Source organism: Mus musculus, chromosome 17 (assembly GCF_000001635.26).
Source record: "Mus musculus strain C57BL/6J chromosome 17, GRCm38.p6 C57BL/6J".
Taxonomy (NCBI): Eukaryota; Metazoa; Chordata; class Mammalia; order Rodentia; family Muridae; genus Mus; species Mus musculus.
In genome coordinates, this window is record NC_000083.6 from 69074187 (window position 1) to 69097814 (window position 23628).

A 23628-nucleotide genomic window follows, 5' to 3' on the forward strand; every position below is an offset into this window, starting at 1 on the left:
TTCATCTTCTGCTATATCAGATGTTGCCCTGTTGATTAAGTAAACCTGGACTCCAGTTTGCAAACCACACCTTCATTCTGTTGGTTGTCTTACTCAATTCAGGTCAAAGTGCAAGTCTCTAAAGGAACAGTAGACCCAGGTTGCTGAAAGATCTCCATGTGAATGCTTTACAGCCTGGTGACAGTAAATACTCACTGTGGGTAGCAAGGGAGTGTTCTTGATCCCAGGGAGGACTCACTGGGGCCTGTTGAAACAAACTCTTTACTGTAAATTTAGGGAATCATTGTTACACAGTAGCATTGTTTCAAAGTAGCATTAGCCAATATTTGACAGGAAGTCAACATGAGGGGGTACCAATTTCCCCTAATGCAGCCCCCCACTAAGCTCCTAGTGTCTGAGTTCATTAATTACCGTTTCTATCACTTCCAGGCACAGAGTATTTCATGTGTGCACATTCTAGTTACACTCAACAATGTTACACCTGCACTCTCAGGCATAGACATTTCCCTAATGGACCATTAACTGTGCTATTTGGGCAGTTAATTTTGAAATGTTTCAAAACTGATAGGCACTTGGCAATGTAGCACATTCTCACAGAGACACCCAAGAGTCAGACATTTCTGGTTGATTGGATAGTTCTTCAGATTTGTGCCATTTATACATACACACACACACACACACACACACACACACACACACACACACTATCCCTGGGAAGGCTGTACCAAATCAGCTTTCCAAAAAGCTCTAAGCTCTACTCCAGGAACAGCTAAGAGGCAGAGTGCAAAGTGCAAGAGGGATGTACTTGAATGGCCTAGGCAGATTGTGCAGGTGCATGGGGGTTAGGTGTCCAGGGTAGATGTAGAGCCAAAACCCAGCAGATAATATACCCACTGTTAACCCACAAAGGCCTAAGGAGTCATATATAATACAGGCTGTGTAAACACATTGACATGGGGCATGGGTTTGCAGGCTGGGACCCTGTAAGCCAAAGGCAGGATCTTAAAAGCAAGAAGTTGACATAATTTGTCTTCAGGCCAAATATGAGGGTAGGTGCTGGGACCCCGAGGAGGAAGAACAACAACAGCACTATTCTGTTTGGGAGTGAAACTTACACAGGGCATCCCCAAACCAATTTCAGGCCTCATCCCTTGACTCCTTGCTACAATGGTTTTAAGTCTTTCCAGAAATTGCAAAACTGCAATGGCACAGTCAGAGAACACTTTACTTGTTCAAACGCTTGAATACGGGAAGGGGCATCACTCACAAACCCTTTCCTTCCTATTGTCTTTACAAACATAGAATTGTGTGTGCACTTGTGTGTCTGGGTATGTGGATCCCTCCTTGCAAAGACTGCTGGCTAGCAAGCCCCAAGGAAGCCTGGCATTAAGACTTTGCGAGCGCTCCCTGTTCCAAGGCCGAAGTAGGGCGGAGCCGAACATGGGGTCCGCCCAGGAGCAGGGCACAGCCAACTAGCGCACCCGGGGGGCGGGTCAGTTGAAGCTGAGCGGCACGGGTAGTCGCAGGCGCCCCGAAGCGCGCTGCAGGTGGCAAGTTGGAGGCGCTGCCGCCACCGCTGCAAGAGAAGCCCGGGTCTGGCAACCTCTTGCAGCCACCGTGAGCCCTTTCCCGCCGCTGAGTCCGAGCTCAGACCCGGAAAAAGCAGAAGGGAACAGCCGCTGTTCAGGGACTAGGAGCAGCGCTCCGGCTGCGTGCCCTTGCGCTACTTTGTTTTCTCCGAGGAAGGTTGCGCCTGGGGGCTGGGAACAGGTTCGGAAAGGAATCTAGAGCAAGGCTTCTGCTATCCAGGTGAGCACCTTTCCACCCGAGTGTCCCCTCTTTCCTTGCGGCAGGGGCCAGTGCAGTGCGCCGGTTTTACCCCATGGGCAGTGGCCGGGGCTCCTGCCCTTGGCTGAGGTCGATCCCTGAGAAGCCGGAAAGGGGCTATGATGGCTGGGCTGAAGGCTACCTGCTAGCGCCCTTCTGGAATGCGTAGGTTCTACGAAGCGAACGCTCGGGGTCGAGAGACCAGCAGAAAGGTGTTCTGGGGATAGCCTGCGGGCTTGCACTCTAGCCAGACTCGGCCCCCAGTTCGCCGCGTTGAAGCCGCAGCGACAGTGGGGCGCGGCTCCCCAGAGATCGCTTTCCCCCGCGACCTAGTGCGCTGGACCCGGGGAGCTCGCGAATCTCTGTCCCTAGGAGCCAGAGGCTCTAGAGGACGTCATCCCTCTCTGCTCAGGCAACTCCTCCTCCTCCCTCTCGCCTCCACCCCTCGGCATTGGCTGCCTAGCCAGCGGATTCGGAGGATTTGGAGATTCCGTGCCAGTGCCAACGCGCGCAGTGGTGGCTGCTGTCACTCTGCTCTCTGCCTTTGCAGGAGTTGGGGCGCTTGGGGATCGGACTCCCTGGCCCCCGCCTCCAGATTGTGAGCCTGGCTAGTTCTCTGCGAAGACTCGCTTTCCAGTACCCTCCGTGTTCCCTCCTCCCTGATACCCAAACCTTTTGCCCAAAGAGGGAATTTTAGAGCTTAGATCTTGCCTATCTTGGGTGGAATTGAGAAACCTCATAAGAAGGTGCTAGCCTTGGAGCTGACGGCCAGAACCTTCGTTTCCACCTCAGCACTTCAGACCAGCATGAGTGGTCAGGGACTTGACCTCCGAGTTCCAGGCTCCCTGAACGGCAGAGATAAGAGGCAGAATGAGAGGGTATGCTTGCTTTCGTGTGTGTGTGTGTGTGTGTGTGTGTGTGTGTGTGTGTGTGTGTGTGTGTGTGTGTTTTCTCTCGCACCCAAGTGTGTGTCCGCCGCCCTTTGCAGCCAACTGCAATGAGATACTCCAGCCAGTTGACGGGTATCTCAGCAACGTGGGGCTTCATGCTCCTCTCGCTCTTGAAGCGGTCCCCTCCATCTAAGCTTGTCCAGGGATGAAAATGTTATGGTTGGAGACTGCGCGATGAGGGGTGCAGGCTTTCGTGAGGCTAATTGGGCTGTTTTTCAAAATGCAGGGGAGCTCTCCTGGCCAGGCATTTCATCTTCAGGGGATCGGGCTATCAGGACCTCAGCTGGGGGTAGAAGGGGGTTGACTTGGCTCCCAGGAGGGCGTCGCGTCACCAGGAAGGCAGAGTTCAAGGGTCAGAACTCCCTAGGGCGCACCCTGCTTCAAAGCAGGAAAGCCAGGGGCGCTTGGGCCGAGCACTTAGCATGCTCAGCTGCAGGAGGTGCCCGGGCAGAGCTGCACTGGGTTGACTGGGGGACTCCTGGAGCTGGGATCTGTGAGCAGAAACACCAGTCTGAGGGCCGAGTCTGGTTCTGGGGTACCCGAGTCTCAGGCAAAGTTGAGAACCAGGTTTATACCTCTTGGTGGCTGCCCCTGCGGCTTTAAGAGCTGCAGCCGCGCGGTGCATTTGACTGGAGCCGCCTCTGGTGGTTTTTGCTTTTCCTTCTGCAGAAGGGAAGATGACAGGGTTTTCACTGGCCTGGATCTTCTTCCGGGAAAGTGTGGGTCCCCATGGTGAACTCTCCCTGGGAGCAAAGGGCAACCCCCGAAAGACACTCAAGGGCATGGGCATCTATGACCTCACGTGTAGCTGAATCGAGACAGGGCAGGTCAAGGGTTGCCAGGGGAAATAAGGTCAACCCAACCCAGAGGAGAGGTCGGATCCAGCCTTGGGCTCTCTCCTAAGCACACTTGGTGTTTAATATACACCCTGCCTCACAGACACTGGGCTAGTCGATCACACGGGTAATTCTCTCTGAAGTGCATTGGATTACTACTGGGCCGCAAGAGGACTGAAATCCACAAAACGAATGAAAGTAGAAAGGACTGTAAATCCCTGATCTGATTGCGATTTAAATCTAAATTCTATTTGAATACAAACAGACTCTATAATCTAGTAGCACAGGTCCATGTGGGGGCCCCCTACCCTGCATTTCTTATGACAGTAGAGAATAGGTTAAAATTTGCACAGGCCAGGTTGGAAAACTACTGTCTAGGAGAACGGGGAAGGTTGGGAGCCGGGTGAGTAAGATTTGAAATAGGAGAGATTTCAGCTCAGACTGGGATTTAGGTCTCTCCCTTACCTTGCTGTTCATAAGCATTTCTGAGTTGCTTCCTGTGCAGTTCAGACCTAAGCGACACAGCCATTAGACCAGGCTACCTGTCCTTTTGCTGGGGACTTGGGAATGGGCATTCTTTGTGCTGAGAAGCAGAAAAGCTATACTTATACCTTGACATATCCGTCTAGAAGACGGTGCTTTTCCTTTCACTGAGACACAAGCTGTCAAAAGTGGGGCTCTTCCACATACAATCGGGTGTCTACGCAACACATGAGAACTGATACTCGGAATGAAAACCACTGTCCTGGAAAGACGTGTAGTAATTTCTAGGATCAACTCCAGATTTGATCACTATTGAAATCATTTTAAACTCTTGATAACAATTATTTTTTGAGGACTTCCAGGCACTATCCAGTTACAGATATTTTAAAAATCTGGCATTGGTGAAATTGATTCAAACGAGAAGGCACATAGGCAATGACATCATATGGGTGGGGAGGGACCCCAGATGATGTAGCTGCTTAATCTCTGGGAAAATCTAGTGCCATCTGTGTTGGTTTGATGGAGAATAGCCTCCACAGGCTCATATGTTTGAATGCTTGGTCCCAATTGGTAGAAGTGTTTGGGAAGGACTAAGAGGTGTGGCTTGTTGGAGGAGGTTGGTCACTAGAGTTGGAGCTTTGAGGTGTCAGAAGACTGGGACATTCCCAGTGGGGCCCTCTGCGCCCCAGTCTACTTGCAGATTAAGATGTGAGCTCTCAGCTGCTCCTCTTGCCATCATGGACTCTGACCCTTGGAAACAGTTATCCCAACGAAACAGTTTTCTTCTATAAATGGTCCTTGTTACAGTGCTAAGCCACAGATTAGAAAAGTAACTAATGCAAAAATCCCCACTCCCCTGTTTCTCCAAGATAAAACCTATAGGTTCTTCATTTTAGCCCAGCCCCAAACAGTTCACTCTCTTTACAATATGCTACACGATAGCACACATTTTTTTTTCTGAAAATGCAAAAAGAAACTTTTAAAAAAAGATCAACAACAAAAGCAGGGTGTGATTTGTGTGGGATTTTTTTTAAAGTGAGGGCAGGCTGGCTGTGAATGGTTCATTAAAAAAAAAGATCCAGAGAGTGAGATGAGTCACAGTCCAGTCCAGACAGCCACTTCCTCATCTACAAGGAGAATAATAATCCCCTACATCTCTGTAAGAATTAATTTGCAACTCCAGAGCTCTCCGAGACACTTAGGAGAGAAGTGTGAGATGGAGCAAATGAGAATAAAGGGTTCTCTGATTCAGAGATGGCTTACCAAGGCCAGAACCACCATTGGAAAGACGGGACTTCTGCAAATACGTCATGACCTCACCCAGATGTGGAAGTAAAAGAATTGATCTTACAGAAGTAGAAAGTAGCAGAGTGGTCAGGAAGGAGAGGAAGGAGGATTGGTCAACAGGTACAAAAATGCAGTTCTCCCAGGGACTCACCTTCTAGAGTTCTATGACCCAGTAGGATGAGCACAGTTAAAAATGAGCTGTTGTGTGTTTCAAAATAGTAAGAGACAACTGTGAATGCTCCCAACACAAAGACATGATGAGTCTTTGAGGTGGTGAATATGTCGATTACTCTGCTTTATCTAATTGCTTATTGTAAGCATGCATTGACATATCATACTCTGCACCGTAGATATGCCCAGTCATGAGCTGTCACTTTAAATATAGACAAATAAATGGATGAAAATATGACTTCATTGAAAAGATCCTAGCTAATGAGACTACAGATTTTGAAAGGCACTGAACCTAATCTTCACAATTGAGATGGAAAAATCTACATAGTGAAGAGGCAGAGTTTATGACCTGTCATCTCACCAGGTCACCCTAGTGACCAAGGAAAAGGAAAGCATTTGTTTTGGCTTAAGGCTGGTTGTATAAAAATCTCTGAACATTTTATTCAGAGAAGTTTAGTGATTTGATGGTGTTACATAAAAGGAAAGATAGATGCATGTCCAGAATGTGTCCTGAAAAGCTAAATATGTCACAGCCTGCAGCTAATGCAAGGGACAGTGTCCTGTGCAAAGAAGTGAAGACATAGAGTTGAAAAAAGCCTGTCTTAGGATGCCGTGTCATGAGGAGGGAGGGAAGGAAGGAAGGAAGGAGGGAGGGAGGGAGGGAGGGAGGGAGGGAGGGAGGGAGGGAACAGATAACTCAGTGAAATTCAATGGTGATCCAGTCAGATGGCACTGAGCATGACTGAGAACCACTCTGGGCATTTTAGGCAAGTAGGATTCAGGCAAAGGGTTGATTACCAGTCCTTCACACTGAGAGTTCTGGAAACAGAGAGATAAATAGATGATAGATAGATAGATAGATAGATAGATAGATAGATAGATAGATAGACAGACAGAGAGGCAGAGAATTTATTTCCTGTCTGTCTGAGGTATGGTAGGTATGTCAATAAGCCTAATTCTATTTTTAAAAAATAAAATAAAAAAAGAGTGATCTGGAATTTGGACTCCTCGTTCCTGCCATGGGTTCATTCTATGTATCTAAGACCTCAGAGTCCCCATCTGTAATGAGTGTACAAAGAGGCTTTGGGAGAACTCAGTAACACACACACACACACACACACACACACACACAGTGCCACATCTAGCTTTGCCCTTGGCCTTCAGGGTAGCTCCCCAGAAATAGGTTCTCTGACTTCCAGAAGAGGAAGAGGCTCTTGGCTGGGTGAATGACTTCCAGCTCTGGATTGTAACAATTTGACTTCTGTTATAAATGTAGCCTCACTTGCTCCTCTGGGTTCCAAGTGCACGTTCCATCTGGGTGTCCCACCGCCACCTCAATCTAAGCAAAGACTAGACATCGCATTCTCTCTACAACCACCTCAAAACCTCCAAGTCCCTAGTCACCGGAGATAGAGACTGGTCTTCGTCTTTCAAGGCTTCCTTTCCGTGCTCTGCTCCCTGATAAGAACACACGACAGAATGTCAGGGCTGGGTGGCAAGGGCAGCTACTCCCAGTTCTCCCAGTTCCAAGGCCATTGGCCTCTGTCTACTCCATTGCTCCTGCTTAGACCGCAACGATATCACTCTAGATCACATCGGCTCTCGGTTCTGACCATACTGCTCCTTGCCTCCAAACTCCTCCTACTTCTTAGCCTTGTCCCCAGCATCCTGGACCTAAGGCAATCCCTATGCGTTGCTGTGTTTCTTTCCTGTTTCATTTTCATGACTGTGTCTCCTTCATTCCATCTTGTCCATTTTGAGCACCTATCAGTTTTCTAGATCAAATCCAAGCACTGCCACCCATGTGAAGTTTCCCATCTACAAGAAAGTACAAGTTTCACTTCTCCCATCTTTCCTTGGCTCTGCCCTTAACAGTGCTTTTGTTCCTTGCTGTACTTTATTGATTAGAGAGCTGAAGTTCTATGTCACCAATCAGTGCCTAATCATAAGTGTCCCTCATAAGTTCCCCCTTGAGTAAATGATGTCCAGAGATACTTTAGAAGAGGTGGTCACAAAAGAGGGACGCGAAGTGCCCTACTTAAGTTGAGTCAGAAGGCGGAAGAAGGATCCAGCCCCCATGAGCAAATCCTGATAGACAGGAGCCATTATATAGAAACTTCAAAAACTATCCTCTACCTCGTTTGTCTAATTACATGGATAATTTAAGCTTTCAGAAGCAGGAAGAATCTCTTCATTGTACAGATGAGAGGATAGCCATGTGAGCACCATAGCGCTTTTAAAAGCAGAATAGATGCTGTGGTTATAAAAAGAGAAATAGGAGCATAAGAATATGTTCTATGGGGGGTGTGGTGAGGTATGGGGAAAGACAATGCCTCGGCAGGCCCATGCCAAGGCATCCCTTCCCCCTTAGGGACCAGGCACACAATGCTATAGTATAGAATAGAGTTTATTCAGGGCATGGGGAGGGGAGTTAAGAGGGTAGCAGAGGCAGAGAAAGGCAGAGAAAGGCAGAGACAGGGAGAGAGGAGAGAAGTAGAGGCCGGCCATGACCACATGGAAAGAGGGGGGAAGGGAATGGGGAGAGGGGGGAAGCAAGAGGGCAAGAGGCAAGAGAAAAGAGGCAAGAGTGAGAGAGAGGAGGGGGCAAGCAGCCTCTTTTATAGTGGGCCAGGCCTACCTGGCTATTGCCAGGTAACTGTAGGGATGAGCACAGCTGGCTCTTGCCAGGTAGCTGTGGGGATAGAGTTCAGACAGAATGCCAACAATAGATATGGGCAGCCAAGATGATAGTGGTTGGGCTGAAAGAAAAATGAGAAATGCCGGGCACGGTGCCAGGAACCATGGGATGCACCCAGAAGTCCAGGCGGAGACTCTTAGTGTGGGGACCTATAGGGACCTAGGGTTTGTCTCAAATTCACTCTTCAGAAGCTTTTCATCGGATCCCTGTGATTTAGCATCATGCACGTGTTTGCTGGCGTGCACGGATGTTGAAATGTTTCAGGTCTAGATGAAACTCTTTATTCCAAGATTTAGACATGAAGGATTTCTTGTAATTGTATATGCCCCCCCTCCTTTTTTTTTATTAAGACTGAAAAGATGAAGTCATTTCTCATGTTCATATTAAATGTCTGAAGTCAAGTGGGGAAAAATTATTATAGAAAGACTGCTGGTTTCAAGATCTCAGCAACAAAACTGCTTGCACACTGTCTTAAATATACATACCTTCAACCTTGAGCATAGAGCTCTACCATCATCAAATCCTTGTTAAGAGTGACGGTGGTTTCGGTGAGACTGGCCTCCGTAGGCTCATATATTTGGATGTGCAGTCACCAAGGAATGGAATGGTTTGAGAGATTTAGAAGAGTTAGGAGGTGTTGCCTTGTTGGAAGAAGTGCGTCACTGGTGGTGGGCTTTGAGGTTTTAAAAGCTCATGCTAGGTGCACCCAGTCGTGCGCTCTCTCTCTCTCTCTCTCCCTACTCATCCCACTCCCCTCTCTTCTCCACTCTATTTTTCTCTCTCTCTCCACTCCTCTCCTCCCCCGCTTGTGGATCAGGATGGGGCTTTCAGTGACAGAACAGTGACTAAGACAACAGTCCATCATGACGGGAACTGACATAGTCCAGTATTGAGGCTTTATATACTATGGAATTAGTGACCTGGAATCAGCGCAACTGTGTGGCTATGAGTGTGTAAAGCCACCATACCAGCGTATTGATACTGCTCACATGGTATTTGTATGGTGTACATAACTGCAGCGAAATGGAAATGATGCTGTCTGCTCGCTGTGTACAGGTATTTGGCTACCCATGTGTGGCTCACACGAGGAAAGTCCTCTGGAAGGTTACTGAGCCTCTCCTGGACTCAAATTCCTCACTGGCAAATGGCAATAACTGAATTTCCCACATCCCATAGAGGACACAAAAACCAAATGACATCTGATTTGTGGATGCGCTTTATCGGTGATAAAGCGAAGCGTTTGCAGCAGTTTGATTGCTGGTTTCATGCAAGTTCAGCAGTTTAGCATCCAGCTCTCCCCACAACCCTTCATAAAACTACAACGGGAAACATTTATGAGATTGGATCTGAGCTCCATATGAGACACAGCACCACCTTTAAATTAAAAACAAACGCAAAAACACCAACAAGAAGAAAACCTGTTCGTTTCTCTACAAACTGACACCAAATTCTGTAAGGCAGGACTGGGATTATTTTTAATAGGCTGCAGGTCTGATGTAAAGGCTCCCACAGAATAAAATACATTTTTATTCCACCTAAGTTGTTTCTTTGGACATCAGGTGTTCCTTTTCAGTTTGCACTGTGAATAAGGTAATATATACAGGTGAGCATGTGTAAGCGTCAGAGGTTTGCAATGAGGTTATATCCTGATCATTGTAAGTTTAAAATATTCTAAGCTGACAGTGATTTTGGTGCATTGAGCCTGAGGCACCAGAGCTCCACAACCCAGAACACAGCTGACCAGAGCAATGGCTCCTGATACCGCCCCCCCCCCAAGCATCTTAGAAGATCATCTGCATCATCAGGAGCCCTGAAAAAAGGGGATCAAGATTCAGATTCTAGTTCCCACTGCCTCTGTATCATTTGGCCTCAGTACCAAATTGAACAATCACAAGTTAGGTTTACCTGTATCTGGCCTGCAGATGGTGGTGCAATATGAAAATGAGCAATGTGGACATATTAGCACTGCCACACACATGGGGTGCACACTAACTGCCACTGTACCCAAATGGAGGTGCTCACCATCTGTCTGGGGCACAGTTCCCAAGGCCTCTGTGCTGCGTGTTCTTCTGTAAAGCTGCTTTGGTAATACCTACCTGCAGAGCGGCTGTGGGAAGTACCAGTGCCCATAAAATGACTTAGTACCCACTAAGCGCACTCGAAGTATTCATGCAAGCGCAGCTCCTTTATCCATGTGAGATATGCCACTGATATTTAATTCACGATTCATTTTAACAAATTAACTTTCACTTTCAATATTTACATTTTACCCCTTTGACAGTGTCTCTGTCTGCTTACTTTTCGTCAGATCCAGGAATAAACCGTAGCCCTGGGTAGATATACCGGATAATCCTCATGCAAAATGTTTCTGCGCCTCAAAAGCACTCGACTCCTCTCTCTGTTTTGTTCATTCACTCATCCTGTATTTCTGGATCATTCGATTTGGAGGGGGTGGTAAATCTCAAGGATTAGCTCTGTACTACAGTGAATTTATTCTCTCTGATCTAGATTATTTGTCAAATAATTAGATAAAATTTCTGTACTTCCATTTTTATTTGAGTGGTTGGAGCTAGTCCTGTTTTTTGAAATACACACACATATATACATATACATATACATATACATATACATATACATATACATATACATATACATATACATATATACACAAACACACAGATATATACATATACATATATATACACATATACACACACATATATACATATATATACATATACACACACATATATACATATACATATACATATACATATACATATACATATACATATACATATACATATACATATACATATACATATATATATACAAACACACAGATATATACATATACACACACACATATATACATATATATGTGTATGTATATATGGTACTGATGTAACCAGGTTACAAGAGTTTAAGGTGTAACACACCCATGTTTATGGGACTGGTTTCTTCTGCAATGATGTAATTCTAACCATTGTCAAATCCTCTCAACATGGTTTAGGAATTTCTTCCTTGATTGTGAAACAGAGACGTCCCTGTGTTAAATGCATCTTAGGTTCTGTTTCTGACTTCTATGTCGTCTGGATATGGTGGAGGGCTCAGGGCCATTGTTTTCTGTGACACCGAGAGGTTCAGGGATCCTTAAAAATGCCTAAACTATTCAATGTGTGAGGTCAAGACATTTGGAATTCACCAAGCAGACTGGGGAACCACAGATGATTCCATGAAGAGCGGCTGGGGAAGTTGGCCTGGTAGGGGAAGCACTGGATGACCCCAGAGAACCAGAGTTCAAAGAGGGACAACCCAGAAGCCTCTGCACCACACCGTGCCCCACAGCGACCTAGAGCCATTCTGTGTCCTCATTCTTTTGGCTTCATTTCTTACACTTTGCTTTTTCTATGAAGGTTGAATCTTGGAATATTAAGCCTAAAAATAAATTTTAACATGTATGTATGTATGTATGTATGTATGTATGTATGTATGTATGTATTTTGTGTGTGTTATGGGAGAGGGGTATCCATGTGCCTTGGTACCCCTGTGGCTGTCAGAGAACAACTTGCAAGGGTCCAATCTCTCCTTTCACGATGTGGATCCTGAGGCTTGGATTCAAGTCCTCCGCCTTGGTGACAAGTCCCTCTACCTGCTGAGCCCTCTTGCAGGCCCCAGATGTTATTTTTATTTGGTCAGATGAGTGAGATGCTTTCCTTTAGAAAATGTGTGAGTCTTGGGGAATATTATCATGTCACAGCATCTTCCAGATTGTATTTATAAAGGATGAATAATTTGTGCTATTTTTAGCTGCTTGCTTCCTTTAAAAAAAAAAGGATCAGAGATTGAAACGAATTAGGTAATGGTACAGTGAGTGATGTCACCAAGTGTGCAGGTTGACACAGTTGCCACAGCTCCTCTCAGAGGGAAAAAGTGTCCTGATGGTTCTCTTTAATCTCTTCTATTTCAGAATGGGAGCGCTCTCTCCTCCCTGCAGGTCCCTCCCCCTCCCCTACACACACACATACTGACAGTGTTTAAGTGCAGCTTTGGTCTCTGTAGCATACAGTTAGTGGATGACTAGGAAAGATAAGCCCAACGTTGCTTTCCAGATTGCAGTCTCATCATTGCCTAATTCCCCTGATGATAGTTTGTGCTTCTTTATGGTGGGATCATGGCTGCTTAAGCTTTCCAATCTGTAGTCCTCGAGTGCTGCCTCGGATGGAAGACTGCTGTCCCCTCACCCTGACAGGAGCTTGGGGTGGACTGTTTTGTACAGTCCTGTCATGATGAAACACATTTGGACATAAGGGAAGGACAGCAACACTTTGCACAAGTAAATTTTTTTTTTTTGCTATGTAAATTCTACTTAATTCTTTTAACAGCAATGATGTACAACTATCATTAAGATTTGAGTTCTCTGGGTAGTTGTCGCACAGACCTAGCCGGATGGCTGCTAATACGTTATTACTCTGAGTCAACTCAACTAACATTGCTTGCTATGTTATCTGAGGGTCTTCTGTAAATACCTCTCCTGTTACCTCTTCCTTGGTTTGAAGGAATTCAGCGAGACTCGGGATAATATTTTTCTTTCAAAGCACAGCAGAAGGAATTCTCTAGAATAAATCAAAAGAGACAAATAAATAGCCAAAGACAGCATAGCCTGGAAACTCTGTGAGCTGGCCTCCCTTTGGCATAAGAGAGTGGTGGTTACATATGACAGTTCTCCTAGAGGAAGATAAAAGGCCTCTTGGTCCTGCTGGGGGATAGCAAGTGTCACATTCCTACTGGGATCCCCTTATGTAATGCTTCCAGGGACAGTTGGGTGGAAGGACCAGGTCTCTGTATACACCGCTTACCTTGATGCCTAGAATACAGCTGATCTGAGGGAAAGTCTCTGACCTATAAAATTATTACTTTCGCTGAAAGTAATAATTTTATCAAGACTAAGGAGCAGATTTGACAGTGGAAGGAAATATATAAAATGGAAGAGGACAGTCCTCGCCAGCCATTAGACTTCGCTAGGCGACATCTGGGAGCCGGGTTGTAGCAGGCATTCAGGAGACCATATCATGTGCTCTTGGGAAGCTAATGAGTCAATTAAGCATTCCCTTCCCTAAAGATTAACCAAGTTCCACCTCCAAAACATTTCTTAATAACCACAAGCCAGATCTTGTGAGGCTAATTGCTTGCTTTGTTTTACATAGAATACAACCACTTGGTTTTTCATGCTGCTTTAGAGTTGAAACTGAAGCTCATAAACAGCTTTGTATTATTCAAGACAATCTAGTGGCTGCATTGACCAGCTTTGTTTTAAACATTTCTGCCCTGATCATCGCCCCATGCCCACCTTTTCTAGGCCTTCACTAGGATTACACCCTTAACACTAACCAGGGAATCTATGAAGATGAGCATCAACACCAAAGAGGGAATCTTTGAATCTGAGCATTCTATCAGTGCTAAACATACTACTTTCCGTAGTTATTTATGCAAGAAACACAGATATTGTCTTGCCGCTTGGATGGTCTCGTCGTAGGAGCGAGCTGAGTTTGTGCACGTGAAGTTGCTTTGTGTCGATTTATGGCGTAGTGCTTGACTGTGTTGATTTGTCTCTGTTCACGAAGATACGCATTGTTTTTTTGGCATTGACCTAGTAAAGTATCCGTGTGCAAGTGATATAAGCAAGCCAGAATCAGCGACTGGGGGAGACAAGGTCAGCGACTTCAAAATGTTTAGAAGGCTTTTATTTTCCCACGCACCACATTCATGTTGGGGAGAAAGTTGGTTCCACTGGCCGTGTGCCCCTTTGACCCAGGCTGGAAATGTTGCTGACATAGCCATTCCCATCTCTAGCCCATTGTCTCTGTTAAACCTTGAAGTAACATCCTCTTTTTGAACATTCCTCAAAGCAGAAGAAAAATCATGGCCAAACAGTCCTTAGCTTAATGGATGTTGCACATTTTTCTTCTGAAAGCATGAAAACTCGGCCTGTTTTTGGCCTCTGGCTTCTTTAGCCTTTTGGATGAAAAGGCTAGGGTGATAGGAGATGGAGAGCTACTGTCTGAGCATCCATCCCCGTGTACAGAGAGATGACTCACTTTTCCAAAAGTATTCTTGTGACCCCGAATTTTGAATTCTTTGCCTAGAGAAGAAATGTTTTAAAAAGCTTATGGTTAGGTTAGGACTTGAGCTAGTGGAAACTCTTAGGATCAGTTGTGAGACCTTGGGATAGGAAGTTTCATGTGTCTCCACATGGACAGACTAAGGTAGGACCCTGTTGAGAACCACCTTCACATGCCTCCTTAATGCTTCTTCTGCTGTCTAGCATCAGTCCACTGGGCTTAGACACACTCCACCATGGTCAGGCCATTTTTACCTTCCAGGATACACTCCTTACAAAAAAATGTATTACCTTCTCTTTTTTATTATTAAATAAAACAACCATTGGCTTAATTATGCTGGTCTAGGTAATACATAGAAGGCAATCTGGATTAATTATATTTACAGGGAGGATTGATAAATATAGGATTCTTCCACTCTGTGTAAAAAAAAGTGAAATACCTTGAGACTCAACGCAAATGCAGATTGTGAGTGTCCTTTGATTTGTTATTCATAAATTCTATTTTATATGCAAGGTGATGACACACAATATGGGAATATATGGGTTAATAAAAATGGTATTCATCATGTAACAGGGAGACTTAGTAGGAAAAGACAAATTACCACAGTATAAACCATATTAAGATGCCATAGAAGCTTTTATGAAAATACCAAATCTTACCTATAACTGGAACAAAATAATTAAATTGTTATAGTAATATTGAAAACCAGTTAGGCCTATTGTCTAAAAAAGGAATTCTGCAACAATGTCAGCTTCCAACACTGTAACAAAACACCCGAGATACTTAACTTACAGAGAGAAAAGGTATCTTTAAATCCAAATTTTTGAAAATTTCTGTCCATGATTGAGTAGACCCATTGCTTTTAGGCTTATAATGAGGTAGGACAATGTGGTGGGAGTGTATGGTAATAGAAAGTGATGGATGCATGGTCTAAGCAAGAGAGACTGAGTACAGTGTGAGGGGGGTCTGACCATTCCCTCTGAGGGCTCTGAGCTGAACACTCCCTCTAGGTCCTGGCTTACACAGGCTTCATTATCTCTCAAGGGTCCCATCCTAAGAACCAACCCTCGATCACATAGGCCTCTGGGGTGATCTAACCTGGTTCTCACTACTTCTCAGTTTCTGCTTAGACTATACCCTAGCCTTTTTGTTTCTTGAGTTTTCCAGCAGGCTTCTCTGGAGAAGGTTGGTCAGTGAAATATTTTGTCACGATTAGCCTTGTCCCCAGCTAAGTACTCTGTCTTCACACACTATAGACTCTGCCACAGCTAAGCCATTTCTCTCTGCTAACACACACCCTTCAATTTGTTATTAAAATTATAATCACAGTTTCAGGTGTGATTTATTCCGGCAGACCGAATATTAAAGGAGCTATTTTTATCCCTCTGATGCCGCAGCTCCAAGTCAGACATTTGGCCATCACTGTGCCACCCGTGTGTCTTGCCCCTGGCTTCTTATTGGAGCTGAAACTGAATGGATGTTGTCCCCTTTCTTTCTTCAACACAAGGACCTTGAGAACAGATTAAGTCTGCAATGACTTCTGAGGGGAGACATGGGAAAGAACCAAAAGGGAGGCACGGAGTGGTCTGGGCATCAGAGAAAGCCCGTCTCCTGCAGAAGTGGTCGACTTCCTTCAGCTCTGTGTGGGATCCTCCAGACAGGAGCCTTGACCTTGATTCTGGCTGTTCGGGAACACAGGAAGTGCTAAGAAAGAGAAGGAAGCTCCTCTCGACACATTTCCCGTGGATTAGCTAGAGGTGATGTTAAAAGAGTTTCAGTTCCCCTGGCCATCTGACCCTGGAAGCCCAACACTAGGGTCTGCTTAGTGGGAGCTTTAATAACATTCCCTTTGAATGAATTGCAAACTGCTGATAGTAAATTCATCCCATCTTCACACAAATAGTTTTTAAGGCTGTGTTTTCCATAATAAAAAATAAATCTGAGTACCCTTGTAGAGGCTGGAGAGACAGCTTGGTGGTTAGGAACACTGGTTGTGCTTCCAGAAGATACAGGTTCAACTCCCAGTGCCTACATGTGGCTGGCAACCATTTCAGAGGTTGGGGGGGGGTCAACACCTGCCTCTGACCTCTGGACAGCAGGCTTACCCATGATGCACAGATATGCATGCAGCGAAAACACTCATACAAATAAATAAAAGCTTAGTTTTTAAAAATGGAATTAAGTTATAAATCTGTTGATGTTTGGCTTGACTAGAGGGAACTTTACATCTATTTATGCACTAAAAATGGAAGTTAGGGGGCTAGAGAGTTGGCTCAGTAAAGAGCACCGACTGCTCTTCCAGAGGTCCTGAGTTCAATTCCCAGCAACCACATGGTGGCTCACAACCATCTGTAATGGGATCCCGATGCCCTCTTCTGGTGTGTCTGAAGACAGCTACAGTGTATATGCACATATATAAAATAAATAAGTCTTTTTTTTAAAGGAAGTTAGGATAGTGCAAGCCTTCTATAAAATGTCATGATACTCATGAGAGAACAAAAGGGAAATAATGTCTACGTGTGACCAGAAAAATCATTCCGACCTCATGGCTTCCCCACTATATTCTAGGGGTACCCAAGACACTGGACCCTACCATAAGCACCACTACCTTAGACCCATGGACTTTGTTGGATTAAAAAGTGATCAGCAAGTATCAAATGGCTGTCTCTGAAAACATCCAGTGGGTAACTGCACAGACTGAACAGGTAGAGTTAGGGGTAGATTCTTATTTGTATGCAGTAACTGTTAGTAAAAATTTAAATAAGATAGAAATAAAGATGCCAAAAAGATTTAAAGGAGAATGGGGAAAGGGCTTATGGGAGGGTTTAGAGAGAGGAAAGAGAATTAAGAAATGCTGTGACTAAATTATAATCTAAAAAGAAGGAGGAGGAGGAGGAGGAGGAGGAGGAGGGAGAGTGAAAGGGGAGAGGGGAAGGGGGAAGAAGAAGAAGAAGAAGAAGAAGAAGAAGAAGAAGAAGAAGAAGAAGAAGAAGAAGAAGAAGGAGAAGAAGAAGAAGAAGAAGAAAGTAGTGTTTGCATCAGTCTGTTTTGTGTTACTGTTGTAAATGGGTCTGGGTCCCAGAATATAACAAGGTGAAAGTGTTATGTCTGCTGAAGTGTTTATAGCCTTTGAGGTAGCCCATACTCAGACCCCAGGGTCCTGCTGAGTTTTTAATTCCTAATTCTAAAGGACCTGTGTCCCACTCTGGGTGGTCAGAGCTTGGCCTCACAGTCTCTCTTGCTTGCCCACTTAAAAGCGGCCCACTTGATAAAGCGGAATGTGACTTGAGTGTCACCTGCAACCTCAAGCACATGTTTCAATTTCAAAGAGTGCTAGCCCCAGAAGACTTGGAATTTATGTTGAACGGCTTTTTTACATTTTTTTTAAATTAAGTTTTGTCTTATTTAACTCTGATAGAAAAGACAGTGCATTCCCACTATAATAAGCTACCAGAAGCAAGATAACTTTTAAAACTGTGTTTATCCCACAGCCTACCCTCAAAGACCTATACCTGGGGGTTAGGGGGAAAGTGGGCACATGTGTGTAGAGGCTAGACATCACCCTTGGGTGCTGTTCCACATACAGGACCAATCTACCCTGTTTATTCAGGCAAGGTCTCTCATCAAGACCGATCAAGACTAGACTGGCCAGGGGGGTCTCTGACTCTGACGCTCCAGTCCGCTAGAGTGGGTGTTGGGGATTGACCTCAGGTCCTCATGCTTGCATAGCAAGTTCTGTACTCCTGATGCTCCTCCACACTGCCTCTCCAAACACCGAATTCTTAGCAAGGCCTTCTTGCATCTCCAACCCAGAATCCTTAGCACCTTGCCCTGCTAGGAGAAACAGGGACCATGCTGTGTGATGTGCTTTCTGCTCACTCTTTTCTTCCAAAGCTACTAGGATTCAGTCATAGGAAGGCACATGAGTCCTATGACCTTCTTTAATGCCCCCAAAACCATAAACACCAGAGCCTCAGTAGATCTTTCTGCTTTCAACCCCCACCATAGGGCTTCAGCTCCAACACTGAGGTCCCTGGAACATACTTAAGGCAAGGGAAAACCACAGCAGTGTCTGCCCCACACGAAACCCCCCCCCCCCCCCGTCTGTGGGGAAGTGAGACAAGGACATGGCCAAGTCCAGCTTTTATTTCTGTCACTTGTGTCCCTTAGGGGACTTCTGGGCCTCGTTTCCATGAAAAACTCAGAATTTATTTTTCTCCTTTCTCACTCATGGAAGTGAGATGTGGGCAGCAGGGGCTTGCTCAAGGTCATCTGGTTTGTAACTGGACCCCTGGGCCCAGACTTCTCACCCCTGAGGCCTTTCCTGGGCAAGTTAGCTCCTCCACGAGGTCAGCCTGCTGTGAGAAAGGCTCATTTGAGGGCAGATATTTGAGTTTGAGCTTATCTCTTTTGTCACAGTTGTCAGCTCAGATCCATACCAATGGAATTCCCTTCCTGGCTCTGCATCTTTGTTTTTCCCTTTGTTGTTTTGTTTTGTTTCTTTTTTTTTTTTTTCAAGACTCGCCTGATTTTACCCGATTTAGTCCAGCCTGGCCTTGAACTCAACAGTCCTCATGCCTCAGTCTCCCAAGTACACCACCCCCCCCAGTTCCCTCTTCCAAATAAAATTACTCAATGTAAGAAAGAGGACCAACTGTGCCCTTTATGTGGCATCTTGGGCCTGTACAGTAAAGTCTGAGTTCTATAAGAAAAAGTCCAGTGTTCATTACCTGAACAAAGGAAAGCAGATTAAAAAGCAAAGCATTACCCACAAGCCAATGTTCTGACTGAAGTTTAAGACTACACAGACTGTCTGCAGAAGCCATCACGCTCCATGACAATTTGCAAAGCATTAGAGGTTCAGGGAGGGCTGGGATGCTCTGGAGGACACAGCTGCAGCCCAGTGGCTCTCCTGTCTTCTGTGAGCCCTGTGCTCAAGGCTGAAGATGACAGCAGCCCTGACTGGGCTCTTTGTAGACGTTTTTGTTACATGATTTCTTCCAGCGCATACTGTGTAGCTCCTCTCACCCTACCCTCTGCTGGGAGGAAAGCTGAGTTTCTTTTAAATCAAAACTAAGCTGCCATGGGTTCTGTTACAAATAACATCTCTTAACACTTTCCGGTGAGGATGGAGCCTCTGTGGGGTAGCCACAGCTTCACCAACAGCCATGTTCAAGGGTGTAGGTCAGAAGCGCTGTGTGCATTCATGTGGTGTGGCCAGTCAGCATCCTAGACTCTTCATCTTGCAAAACTAAATCTCCACACTTTTAATTAACTCATACATCCCTTCCTCTCAGAGCCTGCTAACCACCATTTTGTTCTGTTCGCTCTAAGTACGACTACCAGGGAGGCTTCGTATTAATTGAGGTATCATCACGTTAGCCTTTTGAGTCTGCTTTATTTCACACCCTGGAGTGCATTTTACAGCTCCAGAACTCCCTTCCTTTATAAAGCAAGTTGCATACTGTGTTCCTCCATTCATGCATTGACAGATGCTTGCATTGATTCCCACACTTGACTGTTGTGGACAAGGCTGCTAAAGACACCAGTGTGCAAATGCTCTTCAAGGCCCTGTGCTGTAGTAGACCTCACTAAGGCTGAGGGGAAAGATTTGGCTACTGTCACCTGCCCAGCTTTTCTTTGTCTGTTGAAAGCATCAGACCACGTTGATATTAAACCCTGACCTCAGGTCAGGACCAGGAGGGGACATTGTGTGCTGAGGATATTGTGTGCTGAGGACATTGTGTGCTGAGGACATTGTGTGCCCGTTGTCCTCAGATTCCTGGGGTTGGGCTTCCTTTGGCACAGGTGGAAGAGGCTTCCGGTGTCACCTCAGGCCCAGGGGGTTTCCAGACAGGGGTTTGAGTCTTCTGGAACTTCATCTGAGGCTGTGTCCCCAGAAACTGGTAACTTCAAATAGACCTAACTTCAGGGGTGGCATAAGATTTCTGCTCACAGGACCCACAGAGGGGAGAGGGCCTGAGTCTGAATCCGGGGTGGTTTTCCTTTAGCCCTCAGCAGTGGGAGCCTTCAGGGAGCTTCAATGCACAAGTGCTGACATAAGCAGTTTGCAAAAGCCAAGCAATGCACAGGTGCTGACATAACCAATGCACGGGTGCTGATATAAACAATGCACAGGTGCTGACATAACCAGTGCACAGGTGCTGACATAATCAATGCACAGGTGCTAACATAACCAGTGCACAGGTGCTGACATAACCAATGCACAGGTGCTGACATAACCAATGCACAGGTGCTGACATAACCAATGCACGGGTGCTGATATAAACAATGCACAGGTGCTGACATAACCAGTGCACAGGTGCTGACATAACCAGTGCACGGGTGCTGACATAAACAATGCACGGGTGCTGATATAAACAATGCACAGGTGCTGACATAAACAATGCACAGGTGCTGACATAACCAGTGCACGGGTGCTGATATAATCAATGCACAGGTGCTGACATAACCAGTGCACGGGTGCTGACATGACCAGTGCACAGGTGCTGACATAATCAATGCACAGGTGCTGTCATAACCAGTGCACAGGTGCTGACATAATCAATGCACAGGTGCTGACATAACCAGTGCACAGGTGCTGACATAAACAATGCACAGGTGCTGACATAACAAGTGCACAGGTGCTGACATAATCAATGCACAGGTGCTGTCATAACCAGTGCACAGGTGCTGACATAATCAATGCACAGGTGCTGACATAACCAATGCACAGGTGCTGACATAACCTGTGCACAGGTGCTGACATAACCAGTGCACGGGTACTGACATGACCAGTGCACAGGTGCTGACATAATCAATGCACAGGTGCTGACATAACCTGTGCACAGGTGCTGACATAACCAGTGCACAGGTGCTGACATAACCAATGCACAGGTGCTGACATAACCAATGCACGGGTGCTGACATAACCAATGCACAGGTGCTGACATAACCAATGCACAGGTGCTGACATAACCAGTGCACAGGTGCTGACATAACAAGTGCACAGGTGCTGACATAACCTGTGCACAGGTGCTGACATAACCAGTGCACAGGTGCTGACATAACCAATGCACAGGTGCTGACATAACCAGTGCACAGGTGCTGACATAACCAGTGCACAGGTGCTGACATAACCAGTTAGCAAAAACAAACAGACAGACAAACAAACAAAAACAAACAGACAAACACATCCATCTTTCTTGTTTTCTTTAAATTGGCAGCAGCAGCTGTTTAAGGAACAAGCCTGTCGTTCTTCTGTAAGACAGAAGCCCAGGAGGCCCAAGGTTCCTAAAATGAGCAGAATTCCTGACCCTGTGGCAGAAAACCTGTTTGTCAAAAAAGACTCAATCTAGGGAGTTCCTTCTACGGGATGGTGTCTATGTGATTTCAGGGACCTTGAAATCTCTGTTCTAATAAAGCAGTGCTTGTAGTTTGTCTGATTAAAACCAGTTAAATTCCATGGTTCTAGATTCAATGACATGTTTGCTTGCTTGTTTTCTCTGGTCTGGACTCCTATAAGACAGATACTAGTAAGTGTCCTTATCATGATCAAGAAATAATAATAATATTTTATTCCCTTACTCTTGTGTTTGAAGGATTTAAATCTACTCCATGGCCTAGACTGTAGAATGCATAAACTGACATAATTTCTATTATTTGAGAGGTGTAATTAAAGTTCCTTCGGATAAATTTCACTGTGTTTCTGGTTAGGCCATGATTGTGGTCTAAGCCTGCTTTGCAGAAATCCCCTCCCCCACCTCTCGCCCAGACTTGCATTAATTATTTTTATGTCCCTCTCGGTTCACTCAATGCTTCCCTACTATCTCTTTGGAAACATCTATTGCACATTCCGTCTTGCCTTGCGCTCCTTCTATTTGCACCTGTTAAATTAAAAACTTAAGACAGGATCCCTTCTTGTTGCTCCTGAATTATCTACTTTGTTTCCATAGACACTTTCTTCTCAACTTGAGATGTCGGGTTGGGGAGGGTTCCTAGAGAGGAGTGGCAGTTTGTCTGCTCCCTGAGGGGGGTCTAACAACAGTCCTTGAGCCATTTCTAACCCTGTTCTCCCCCCCCCACCCCTTTTTTTTCCTCATCTTCCTGTCTCACTGCCTCCGGGAACATGGAACATGGAACGTGGATCTATCATCTGGAAAAATGCTATATCATCGGTTGCTGGGATGCGGATAACATGGTGAGTCCTGGAGTTAATATTTAAGTACTTGGTTTCACTCTTGGGGGAAGAATAATTCGTCAAGTGATTCTTTGACAGTAAATTATCTTTAACATCTGCTGCCTGTCTGTGTCTGTATGGAGTTTATGTGACCCTAAAGTGGAGAGAGAAAGTCCAGGAGAAAGTCCCAAGCCCCGAGAAACAGAAACCAGCCATTTATACTGACCAATGATGAGGTTTGGATATTTTTGGTGGTTTCTTCTCTGCCTTCTTTCCCTTGAGTTTATGCTGTGTTTTTATAGCATGATATCACAAAGCCTTTTGAGAAGGCTCCCTCTCTTCCAAGGTTTGGATCTGCTATTTTCTAAGGCTTTTGATGAGTCACGTCCCTAATTCAAGAGTCTCAGATCTTTGAAACATATTTGTGGCAGATATAAGTTCAAATGGCTTCTGTCTGTGGTGGTTCCGGGATGGACTGTGCCATCTTGGGCATGGTGTCCTGTTGGTGTGCTTATGTTAAACATGGCTTGCACCTGTGTGTGTCAATTTGGCTCATTCGCCCCAAGGGAGATGGGATCTAAACTCTGTAGTAGCAAAACTGTTGAATATGGATGTAACTTTGTCCTTCCAAACCTGGGGAGGGATGAGGCACAAACCCACCAGTTTCCTATGTGCCTGGCAAGGGTGGAGAAATGGTGGAAATATGTATATATAATGTATGTAAACGTATGCCTGTAGGTGCAAACATAGATTTTTAAGGCACACTTTCCTAGTTTTGCAGGATTCTGAGGAAGCCTTTGGTTGGGGCGGCATGGGAGGAGAGACTAGGCTGCTGTGGTTTCCACTGTAATTAAATGATATAGCATAGCTCATTGCAAGATCAATCCGGGGAAGACTGACTGCCATTGGATGCTCCTTGATTCTCAGAGTCCTCAGCCCTGAGTCTCTCTCTCTCTCTCAATGTCCTTCCGACTGCCAGGTCACAGTCCGAGGCAAGGGAAGGGCAGAATGACAATTTGCTGGAAGCAAAGGCATTTGCAAAGGCAATCTGCTACGTTTGAAGTCTCTAAAATTG

The 23628-nt window shown here is 45.5% G+C and overlaps 1 protein-coding gene across 5 annotated transcripts in view; it reads left to right on the forward strand.

The window, feature by feature from the left end:
- The first annotated feature begins 1460 nt into the window (after positions 1–1460).
- Positions 1461–23628, forward strand: part of Epb41l3 (erythrocyte membrane protein band 4.1 like 3) — a 214345-nt gene continuing 192177 nt past the window's right edge. For 4 of the 5 annotated variants that reach the window (XM_006523618.4, XM_030249482.1, XM_017317239.2 and 1 more), the window contains exon 1: positions 1461–1809. The gene's annotated coding sequence lies outside the window, so the exon portion shown is untranslated. The remainder of the gene's footprint in view (positions 1810–23628) is intronic. The other variant, NM_001355732.1, reaches the window with a different exon arrangement.